Source organism: Myotis brandtii, unplaced genomic scaffold, assembly GCF_000412655.1.
Source record: "Myotis brandtii unplaced genomic scaffold, ASM41265v1 scaffold6, whole genome shotgun sequence".
NCBI lineage: Eukaryota > Metazoa > Chordata > Mammalia > Chiroptera > Vespertilionidae > Myotis > Myotis brandtii.
The window spans coordinates 316,367-328,388 of record NW_005370271.1 but is presented as its reverse complement, the minus strand read 5'-3'; the positions used below and the strand labels follow the sequence as shown (position 1 = coordinate 328,388).

The 12,022-nt window shown below is 51.2% G+C and overlaps 1 non-coding gene across 1 annotated transcript; it reads right to left on the bottom strand.

The window, feature by feature from the left end:
- Positions 1–9,729: 9,729 nt before the first annotated feature.
- Positions 9,730–9,802, bottom strand: TRNAH-GUG. Its single transcript has one exon. It is a non-coding gene; the product is annotated as a tRNA-His (tRNA).
- Between the last annotated feature and the right edge of the window lie 2,220 nt (positions 9,803–12,022).

Sequence of the window (12,022 nt, the reverse complement as noted above, 5' to 3'; positions counted from 1 at the left end):
ATTCTGGTTGTTCTAGTTGTTCCGCTGTTTTGGTTGCTGGGCTTTTATATATATATAGATTTTTTAAAAACTGATATTTAGAAAAAGAGGAAGGGAGAGGGAGAGAGAAGCATGGATCGGCTGCCTCCTGCACACCCGCTGCTGGGGATCGAGCCCATAACCCCGGGCATGTGCCCTTGACCAGAATTGAACCTAGGACCCTTCAGTCTACAGGCCAATGCTCTATCCACTGAGCCAAACTGGCTAGGGCTGTACTAATCTCTTCATTTCCTCTCCCTAAAAATTATTTTATAGAGTAACTTGAAAATGCCTTAAAGAAATAATTAGTCTTAGAAGTCAACCTTCTTTAAAAACGAAATCTTCCGTCTCTGGTTTCTACACGCCTTACCTTGACATTCTTCTAAAACTCCCAATAGCCTTATGGTCTTAGTGCCTCCTGGTACTTCTGATCAATTACAGAACCTGCACAGCCCCGAGTTTGACATTCCTGCTGTAGAGCAGAGAGCATTCTGGGGCAGGAGTTCCAGGGGGTTCTGCTGTTTCTCCAGCCTGGACGCCCAGGACGGCCTTGGCTGAGAGTTCCCCGGGCCCCTCGAGCCCATGGCCGCAGCTCGGGGAGGAGGCTCACAACTCTTGATTCTGGCTCTTTGGGGTCCCTACAAGCTTAATGAGCTCCTCCTGCTCACGCTCATTTTCTCTCACTTCTTCCCTGAGTTCTAGGTGGGGGCGGAGTGAGCACGGGAGACGGAAGCCGGCTGGCGTGTCTGGGTGCAAGTCACTATAGGACAGTGTTATTTAATTTTTCTACTTCTTTCAGTTCAATGGATGCAACATTCACAGCCCTCTCTAAGCCCATCAACCACAAAAACTTAATTAGATATTATATCTCCTTGGTTTAAAATAGTATTTAATTTTACATAATGTGTTCAGCCAAAATATTAGGATTCCCTAAACAGAAATGTTCCCTCTATTTTTCCCCCTCGGGCTTTGATTTCAATTTTTTTTTTCCGTAGCTTTTTAAAAAAAATGATTCTCCTTAAAGTATGATTTCGGCAGTTTCCCTCTGTGAAACATCGCCGACTCCCCCGCCACCACTACTTAATTGAAGATGTAATCCCCACTTAGCGCCTGTGCAGGCTCCCAGATAGCGCGGGCGGCAGCCAGTAAATATTAACATTCCCGGGCCGCGCGCGCTGCCTCCCATTCCTTTCCCCCCACAAATTGTCTTCCTGCTCCTCCGAGTGTCGTCTGAAGTGAGATGATATTAACTGTGCCTTCGCTGGGGCTGGGAGCGCTGGAGTTGAAATTAATGGGTAAATCTACTTTTCACTTACAGAGTAAATGAACACTCCGCTTCGGGGGGACCCAGGTGTGACAGGGAGGCCCAGGCCGAGGGGGGGGGGCGTCCAGTGCCTGCGGGCCAGCTCCGAGCCCTTTCCCCTGCTAGATGCACCAAGAATACAATGTGAGCCCCTGTGGAAATGCATTCATAACCCTCAGGAAACACGGCGTGGGGCTGCAGGACCTGGCCGAGGTGACCCTCTTCCTGATCTCTCTCAAATACTTTGGTCTCCGGGAATCCTGGTATGTTGGTCAATTTGCTGTCGTCTTCCAAGACAGCTGCATTTGGGGGGCGGGGAGCCCTGAGGCTGATGTAACAGGACAGCCAGGCTCTGCTGGGGACACCGGGCCTCCAACTCTCATTCTGACAGAAAACAGAGCCAAATGCAGGCGACACTTGCGAGCAGTGGGCGGAGGGGGGTTGCCCTCTGTGGGCAGGGACGGCCTGTGTCTCCCCAGAATGGCAGAGGGCACGGGAGTCTCTCTCTGGGCGGGGAAGGCTGCCTCTCTCCGCCCTCACCCCAAACGTGGGGCCTTCAAAGGGCAGGAACATCTCAGTTGTTTGAAAAAAGAGATCCCCCCCAATCTTTTCGTTTGTGGAAGACGATGCCGGGAGGGACCCTGGCGGCAGGGACAGCCTCTGTGCTCGCCCGTGTGGAGGTGTCTCCGGTGTGTGCGTCCCCATTAGCATCGGCACGTGTGTACATAGAGGCGCATGTATCATTTTTTAATCAAAACCAGAAGGAAAAACGATTACACAACCACCACCTCAATCCTACCGAGGGCCCTGTCCCGGGGCCCCTGAGGGGCTCTGCGAACATCTGCTCAGCAGCAGACCCCCACCAAGAAATTATTCTTGTGCTCATTTGAAAGACGGGCGAACTCACCGCCAGGCTGCTAAGACACAACGGGCGAGGATGACAGAACCAGCCTCCATCAGCGAAATCCTCAGGCTGGGCGTGCAGTCAGCAAGGGCTTTCAGAGGCGGACGCGCACGCACCATTTGTTATTCCGAAGAGCATTTAAGGCTGGCACTCGCTCTGAGGCCAAAAATCACGTTAAAAGGCCGCTTCTCTCCTGGAGCACCTGGGAAGCTTCCAGGCCATTAGCGGGGCCCAGGGGCGGCTCCAGGTCACTCGGAGGGCATCTGTCACGGAGGAAGACGGGGGAAGGAGTCAGGTGGCTTCCTGGCCCATCGCAACCTGGAAGACAGATCCCGTTGGGTCCCAAGCATGTACATTCTATCCTTGCCCAGTAGGCGTGGCTCAGTGGTTGAGCATCGACCTATGAACCAGAAGGTCATGGTTCCATTACTGATCAGGGCACATGCCTGGGTTTCAGCTGGGGGGCGAGGGGGTGTAGGAGGCAGCTGATCAATGATTCTCTCTCATCATTAATGTTTCCCTCTCTCTCACCCTTCCTCTCTGAAATCAATAAAAATATATTTAAAAAAAGAAAAGAAATTCTATCCTCATCGGAGGCTCCGAAGGGGGCAGTCTATTAGGATAATGTTCCTTCCTTTGTTTCTCCTCTGCGTTCCGTGGGGGGCGGGGGCTCAGTGTATTGACGTCCGGTTTCTGAGACGTGTGACCGTTTCTCTACAAGGCAACTCGGTTTCCCTCAGGAGCACCGTCTGCTTCTGGCAGAAAGTCCCTCTCGGTGAGTCACACCTTCCCTGGGCGCTCTCAGTCCTTCAGGCCCAGGGCATCCAGGCCAGCCCCACACGTCCTCAGTCCTCAGCCACCACCCACACATGTGACATGGGTGCTGGCCATCCCCTGACCTTGGCCCCGGGCCCTGAAGGATGATGCCACATTGTCATTCTCAACTGCAAGGCCCCTCCAATCTCCCTGAGCGTCCCCAGACTCCCCCTCCTGGGACGCAGGGGAGTCATCTTACTGAGCTCCTGTGCCCTGGGGGTGCGGGACACTCGGGGAGGTGGTCTCAGCCCATCTGTCGCCCACACGGCCACCTCTGCCACAGGCTCGCGCTCTCTCTACACTTTGAGTGGGAATCAGGGGGCAGGCTTCCCCTGGGACAGATTCCGCCCAGCAAGCTGGGATCTGCTGTCCCTGACTCTCAACTTCCTTTTGTTCTCTTTCTCCACCAGCCTGGGAAGCTTCAGCCAGCAAAGCTCTGCTCCGTGTGACTCATCCCCTCCCCTCCCCACAGGCCTCCCTAGCTTGGGCTTTGAAACTCCTTCTACTGTGACATACCTTCCCCCAGGCAAGAATGCCACCTGGTCTTGTTGACTGAATGAGGGAGGGGGTGGGAGGAGGGTGGGGGTACAAGGAAATATACGGAGGGGGAAACCATGAGTGGAAAAGCAACAGTGTTATTGTAGCCCTTGTACAATAAAATCTATCCTAAATTAAGTAGAGAACCAGGGGCAGAGAGCATGTTATAGAAGTAGAAAGTCAAGTCCAGGGGCAGGGAAAGCATTGATTGAACCTACTGCTCTCACGCCTAACATGTAAGTGAGCTTGGAATTCGTCTCTGAGCTTCCTGGCAGCCACAGGGAAAAGGAAAAGGAGACACGGTCACTTTATATTTTCTTACTTTCAAAACAGAGGAGGAAATAGACAAATTCACCAAGAGGAATGAAGAGGTTGTCTCTCGCTAATTCTCACCTGGGACCTTACAGTGGCCGCCCCCGGGGAAAGGTGAGCTGGCTCAGCACCCTGGCAATGAGCTACAGGCTGGTCTGTAGGCCTGGCCACTCCAGATGGGACGCCTGACGCCACAGCAGTGTCCAGGGCCACAGAGGAGCGTCCTCGGGCTTGGTTTGCTCCCCGAGCTATGTTTCTGGGAAGCACGGTAGGTGCTGCCTTATTCATGGGAGACCCAGGACCCAGGACGCGCCGGCTGCTGGCTGAGCCTACAGGGGAGCAAGGAGGGAAGGCGCAGGCAGAGGACTGACGAAACCCAGGCGTCTTTGCCAGGTCGCTTGTGCAATATTTTGCAAGTGGCCTGTACATCATACACAAGGTGGTAGGTGCCGCCGTGGGGATTTCCCCTTCGGAACAGTTTCTCTGTTAAGATGAGATAAAACGCCTGCAGTCTCTAACTCAAAGCACCTACTTCTCAGTTAGTCAACTGACCTCTGGAGAGTCAGCCGCCCCTGACAAGGAAGGGCCTGTCCGTCCGTCCGTCCGGTACCTGCAGGCTCATTCAGGGCAAGTGTGTCATCGGCCAGGGCTCCTGCAAGTCCCTAGCAATCCACTGGGCGGAGAGCAAGACATTCTGGGACTGTTCCTTAAAGGATGTATTGAATGCTGGCATTAGAGTTCAGTGGTGATGTTTTGGGTTTTTTTTTTTAATTAGGAAAATCTTCCTTATGAACTTTTGAGCATTGAGCACATTTTCATTGAAATAGATGTATGTCTTTAACATGTGGGCGAGGATGCTTTTTTAAAAAAATGCTTTTTGCCCAGGGCCAGCGTGGCTCAGTGGTTGAGCGATGACCTATGAACCAGGAGGTCACGGTTCAATTCCTGGTCCGGGCACATGCCCGGGTTGCGGGCTCGATCCCCAGTGTGAGGTGTGCAGGAGGCAGCCGATCGATGGTTCTCTCTCATCATGGATGTTTCAATCTCTCTCTCTCTTTTGCTCTCGCTGAAATCAGTAAAAATATATATTAAAAAAACACTTTTCAAAGTTTGCATCAGTGTCAGCCCTGTTTGTTCTGGGAGCTGCGAACTGTACCACTCGGGAATGGCATGGCCCCCTCCCCTGGAGCCATCCACGGCCCTTCCCCGAGGGTGGTCCTCCCACAGTCACCTGTCGCCTCTCTGGAGTCAGCTGGCCGTGCAAAGCCCAGGCGTCTGACGGAGCCGGAGGGAGGCAGACAGGGAGAGCAGCGGGGCAGGCGGGCAAATGCATCTGTGGTCTCGGCTATTTCTGCCAGGACGACACTCTGCCATCTTTTTTTTTTTTTTTCTTGACAAGAGTCTGCTCGGAAATGAGGAAATGAATGCACTGAGACTGGCCTGTGGCTCTTCCCCTGGGCAAGGCGATGGGCTCCCCACAGCCGCCTGCCCTGGCTCCTGAGCTGGGCTCCCGCGCACACACACACCACACCCCGCACGTGCATTTGTGAACGGCCCTGTTCACCTCGGATAGTAGTCGGCCTGCTGTTTATTGAGCAGCTAGGAGGTGGGGGGTAGAGGTGAGCGCAGGGCGCTGGGATTGGAACCTGCCAGTCGCCTCCTCGCCTCTGCCTCCTGTCGGGTGACTGGGGCCCTGAGGGAGGGAGATCTGGGCGGCAAAGCGCCCTCTTCGGTCCCCTGGCCTCTGTCACTCAGCCTCCCACCCCTGTCTCCCTCCTCGGAGCAGTGGCCTCACTCTGGAGGAGGAGGTCTCTGGAGCCCAGCGCCCCCTCCTTGACCCTCTGGGAACCCCTCTTTCACAGCCTGAAACTCTCTCCACTTGCAGTCTCACAGGGACCCTCCTCCAGGGCCACCAGCCAGAGAGACTCCCCTAAAACCACAACCTGCCCCCCCAACCTGGCATAGGCCTTTCAGTGCCTCACGCCACACAGGGGGCCTCTGAGCTCCTAGGCGGGAACTCAGCGCCCCAGGACTGGGCCTCGCTCCCTGGCCGCTGCTGCTCTCCCAGCCCAGTGCCAGACGGTCCCCCTCCCACCTCTGACTGCGGCTCGGGCCCTGAGATGGAGGTCTCTCCCCACGTCCCCAGCACCCAGTCCCTGCACCTGGCTCATTACATGCGTCCCTCCAGCACAGCGAGCCTTTTCTTCCAGTGTCGCCAGCACCAGACGCAGAGCCGCCGTGGGGGACCCAATGGATGAACTGACTTCGATATTATTTACAAGAAGGGACCCACACCTGGGAGGCTTCACCTGACCCCCCCTCTGCCAGGGAGGTTTTTTTGTGTTTTTTTTTAATCCTCACCCGAGGATATGTTTCCATTGATTTTTAGGGAGCGTGGAAGAGAGAGGGAAAGACAGAGAGAAATATCGATGTGGGAGAAACACATTGATTGGTTGCCTCCTGCAAGAGCCCTGACCAGGGCCAGGGCCGGAGCCTGCCACCCAGGTACGTGCCCTTGACCGGAACTGAACCTGAGACCCTTTGGTCCGCAGGCCCACACTCTATCCACTGAGCCACGCCGGCTAGGGCTGCCAGGGAAGGTTTACTAGCAGGTTTTGATCAAGGAAAAGAGCAGCTGGAGATGTCACCGAGAAGGCGAAAGCTGAGGCAGCATCGCGGGCTAGAAGGAAAGACACAGGGAACCCAACGTGGCACCTTTGCAAACTCCCCGCCTGACACCCCCTTCTGGGCCTGGCTCACCTTCGGGGTGACCTTGGGGCCAGGGACTCTCCCCGGCTTCCATCCTGTCTGCTCTCTGTCATCTCCACTGAAACCAGCCTTGTGTCCCCCGCAGCCCCAGCGTCCACCACACACTCTTCCCTGCAACCATCCAGGGTGAGTAAATAAAACCCGTGTTAAGATGCATCTAAACCCACTCGTCCCTGGAAAAGCTGTCGGTGTTGACGTGGGGGGACATCCACTTTCATTATGGAAAGGGACCTCCCTATGAATTACTTAGAACCCACAGAAAATAATACACTGCAAATAAGAGAGGACATTTAGCTCGGTCTTCTGCCTCAAAAATTGGACATGGGTGCTGTCAGGGTACATGTACATACATGCACACCACACACCATACACACACACACAGAAGCACACACACTCTCAGGCCCACCCATCGCTGTGATTCCATTCTCCCAGGTTCTAAGAGGAGGGATGAAACAGCAGAAGTTAATGTTGGCCATGTTTGCAAAAAGCCACTGAAAAACGAACAACACACGCCACAAGCTGGCAACAGGCGTCTGCAAGAATGTCTGGCGGAGTAACCGATACCCCTCCTGAACTCAGACCCATCTGCAGGGCTCGTCAAAACCAAGTGCAGGAACGAGGCCATTGCCCAGATGGGCCGGGCACACGCCCGCGCGGCAGCGGGCCAGTGATCGAGGGTAAAAGGCTTCCTGGGCATTCCCTCGTGCTCGCGCGGCTCAGCTACCACGCGCCCTTGCACTTGGCACACGGAACAGCCATTTTGTCTTATAAATGTTTCAGGTTCAACCTCTCCTTGCTGGATCCTGAAAATTGTAGGAAACTGCAGTAAGTATTTAACTCTTCAAAAAGTTGAGGCTGAGAACTGAGTGCGTTCCTACTATGTTCAAGGCTGGTGGTTCTGGGCGTTGGGAGAAGCACAAGCCAGCCCTGCTTAGTCTAAAGCAGTGGTTCTCAACCTTCTGGCCCTTTAAATACAGTTCCTCATGTTGTGGCCCAACCATAAAATTATTTTCGTTGCTACTTCATAACTGTCATGTTGCTACTGTTATGAATCGTCATGTAAATATCTGATATGCAGGATGGTCTGAGGCGACCCCTGTGAAAGGGTCGTTCGACCGCCAAAGGGGTCGTGACCCACAGGTTGAGAACCGCTGGTCTAAAGTGTCATCTTTTGATGTCTTGCAGGGGTTTTTATATTTCTTTAAAAAAAATTAGTGTTCTCTGTGTTTAAAAAAAAAAAAAAAACTCGCCCTAGCTGGTTTGGCTCAGAGGATAGAGCATCAGCCTGCAGACCGAAGGGTCCCGGGTTCGATTCCGGTCAAGGGCACGTTCCTCAGCTGCAGGCTCCGGACCTGGCCCTGGGTTTCTCTCACATCGATATTTCTCTCTTTCCCTCTCTCTTCCAATCTCTCTAAAAATCAATGGAAAAATATCCTCCGGTGAGGATTAAAAAAGAGAGAGAGAGAGAGAGAGAAAGCAACTATTAATATAATCCACCTACATGACCTACATAATATAGCCTGTATGTCATATAATATGTATTTAAAAAAAAAAAACACTGAAAGGTACAAACTAAAAAGGTCCTGGTGGCAGGACTTCGGGTCATTTCCCTACTCTCTACTCTTCTGCATCTTAAATATTATGTAAGTTTTGACTTATTTCAAAACATATTCATTTATTGTGTAAAAATCTTTAACTTTTTGCAAATGACAACATGATATAGTAAAAAGTGAAAACCGCCTCCCACTCCAGCATTTTTTCCTCAGCAGTAACCTCAGCAAATGTTTTATTTGATGTCTTTCCATTCACACTTTTGTACTATATCGTTGCAAGGTACACCTGTGTGTATGTTTTTTTATTTATATTTATTTTTAATATTTTTATGTATTTCAGAGAGGAAGGGAGAGGGCAAGAGATAGAAACATCAACGATGAGAGAGAATCATCGATTGGCTGCCTCCTGCATGCCCCATGCTGGTGATGGAGCCTGCAAGAGGGACATGTCCCCTGACCAGGAATCGAGCCGAGCCGTGATCTCCTGGCGTGTGTATGTTTTTTTAATGGTATATAATATACTTGTTTGCAACTAAATTGTTTCACTTAATATTGTAACGTGGACATCTTTTCATGCCAGGGTGTGTCAATTTGTTGTTGATAGTTACCTTTCATTCCATAGCATGAATGATTTTATTTTATGTGCCCAATCTCTAAATGATGGACACATGGTTATTTTTAATTTTCCCTTTTACAGCTATTGCTGTGATGTAGCTTTGGACACGTATGCTAGAATTCCTAAAGTGCCTTCTTTTAAAAATTGAGGTGAAATTCACATAGCATATAATTAACTGTTTTAATGTCTACAATTCAGTGGCATTTAGTGTATTCACAATGTTGTGCGACCACTGCCTCTCTCTGGTTTCAAAACTTTTTCATCACCCTAGAAAAACACTCCTTACCCATTTAAGTACTCACCCTCAATTCCTCCCTTCCCCTGTCCCTTGTGACCATCAATCTCTGCTCTGTCTCTATGGGTTTACATTTCATATAAATGGAATCATGTAGTATGTGAATTCTAGTGTCCAGCTTCTTTCACCTAAGAAAATGTTTTCAAGGTTCATCCAAGTTGTCATATGTGTGGGCACTCCATTCCTTTTCATGGCTGAATGATATTCCATCGTATGTGTCTACCACAGTGTGTGTATTCCTTCCTCCACTGAAGGACTAAACTCCTTCTCAGAGGGAATAGTTGTGAAGCGCAAGGAGTTCCAGCGAGTCTCCCAGGGTGGCCCTGGTCTCAGACATTACATCGCTTTTCCTAGAAGCAGCCCAAGGCATCTTGCTGCATATGCTGCGGAAATCCTCTGTCCTGAGAACTATTTTTGTTGCTGCTGTTAATCCTCACCCGAGGACATTTTTCCATTGATCTTTTAGAGAGAGGGAAAGACAGAGAGAAACATCCATGTGAGAGAAGCACATCGATTAGCTGCCTCCTGCACGTGCCCCGACCAGGCATGAGGATTACAAATTTTACCAGGGCCCTGGGCCAGGAAAGAGCCTGCAACCAAGGTACGTGCCCTTTACAGGAATCGAACCAGGGACCCTTTGTTCCACAGACCAACGCTCTATCCACTGAGCCAAACCGGCTAGGGCTATCCTAAGAACTTTGTTGTGGTGGTTTTTTCCTCTTTCAATCAAGGGTAAGGTAAAAGAGTCATCAGCCTTCAAGTGCCTCATGCTGTGGAGTTTCTCAAATTGGAGAGAATGTTAGGAAGTTAAGTAGTTTTTATTATGCATGCTAGGAAAGAATACAAAGAATTCCTGCTGCTCCCAAAACCTGGCCCTTGGGGCTGGAAAAAAAAACGGCAACAATAATAACCCCTCCTACTTCAGCCAGGGCTGTGTGGGCTTGGGTCAGTATTTCCCCTGAACACTGCAAACGCAAGGGAAAGAGAGAGGGGCAAAGAGAAGGGTTGGGAAAGAGAGGGGGAGAGAGAAACAGAGAGAGAGACATTGATTTGTTGTCCCACTTATTTATGCATCCATCGGTTGATTCTTGTATGTGTCCTGACCAGGGATAGAACCCACAACCTTGGCATATTAGGAGGATGTTCTAACCAGGTGAGCTACCTGGCCAGGACTTTCTTAAATCTTTTTATTTTTTATTATTTTTAAAAAATATATTTTTATTGATTTCAGAAAGGAAGGAAGAGGGAGAGAGATTGAAAACATTAATGATAAGAGGGCATCATTAATTGGCTGCCTCCTGGATGCCCCCTACTGGGGATGGAGCCACAGCTCAACCACTGAGGCATCCTGGCCAGGCTCCCTTAAATGTTTTTAAAAGGACCTACTGCTCTGGCCTGTGTGGCTCAGTTGGTTGAGCATCGTCTCATGCACCAAAAGGTTGTTGGTTCGATTCCCGGTCAGGGCACATGCCCGGGTTGCAGGCTCAATCCCCAGTAGGGAGCCTGCAAGAGGCAGCCGATCAATGTTTCTCTCTCCCTCTAAAATCAATAAAAACATTTTTATAGAAAAAGGGCCTCCCATGTGGCAGGCACGGAGGATCTGAAGAGGGTAAGAACTGGCCCCGCCCTTGTGACCTCATGTCACGGCAGGGCAGATGGGCACCTCAGAAAGAGCGCTGCCCCTTCGGTGCCAGCAGGGCAGTGGGAGGGTGGGACTGCACCCGCCCGTCCAGATTTCCAGATGCAAATGGGAGCATCCCATCGCTCGTCGGGACACCCACTAGCTGACGGCATGGGGACAAAAGGTGCAGATGACAACGGGGTCGCTTGCTCCTCACAGTGGTATTGCCACACGGGGTCAGTGCTGTGAGGTTTCCACAGACGAGGTGTGCGTCCTGCCCTGCTCTCCAGCTGCCTGACCTCCGGCAAGGGCCTTACCCTCCCAAGGGCTTCCCTTCCGGACCCACAACAGGGGGATAATGCTAGCTCTCCGCTGTGCCCATTCCAGCAGACATGTGTAAACAGATGGCGTATAATAGATGCTCGTAGATGGCTCCTTTTCCTGTTCCAGACCGATCCATTTTCCCCATCGTTTCTGAGCTAACAGCAGCCCAGCCTCTCAAAGTCCCACCTGTTCCCAACTGGAACTGAAGACCTATGTGCCCGGGAGAAATGTCTCAGGGCTGGTGTGCGCGCGCGTGTGTGTGCGAGTGTGTGTGTGTGTGTGTGGGGGGGGGGGGGGGGGGGGCGTGGGGGAAGGCTCGGACTGTGTTCCTCTCCTTTGCAGAAAACTTGCCATCTTTCGAGTTAGACTTGGCATTCTACATCGATGCCCCAAATTCCCCTTCCTTAGTGTGAACCCCGTCTGTTCCGCTCCCAGCAAACCTCTGTCAAAGGCAGGGCCTCTCCCCGCCAGCCTGTGCCCCCAGGAGCCCCCGCAGCTCCCCAGCACCACCCACATCCAGCCTCGCACAAAAGGCTGCAGCCAGGCTGTCCCCTCCTGACACACGGAGCCCGGAGCGGTTACGATCTCTTCCGTTAGAACTTTTTAACGGTGTCATAAATCTTTTATTAACATTTGGTATTATACTAATTAAAACTGTTCTCTGTATGTATTATTAATTTCCCTCGCACTCCTTGCCGGGGTGACGTTTTTAGCCAGCTAAGCAGAATGTAGCCAGTAAATAAGGAGAAACTCATTTCCAGACAATTAGCCTCCCAGAAAAATACGTCGGTTAATGGAAGGCATGATGATTACAAATTTTACCTAAATAAACAGGGTATCTTAATGGTAACTCTTCAAGCTAAGTAAACAGATTGGGGTGGTAATGTCCTAAGCAATACTTAAATGTAACTGTTTAATAAATTGGTAAATTACTCATTTCATCTTAGAACAAAA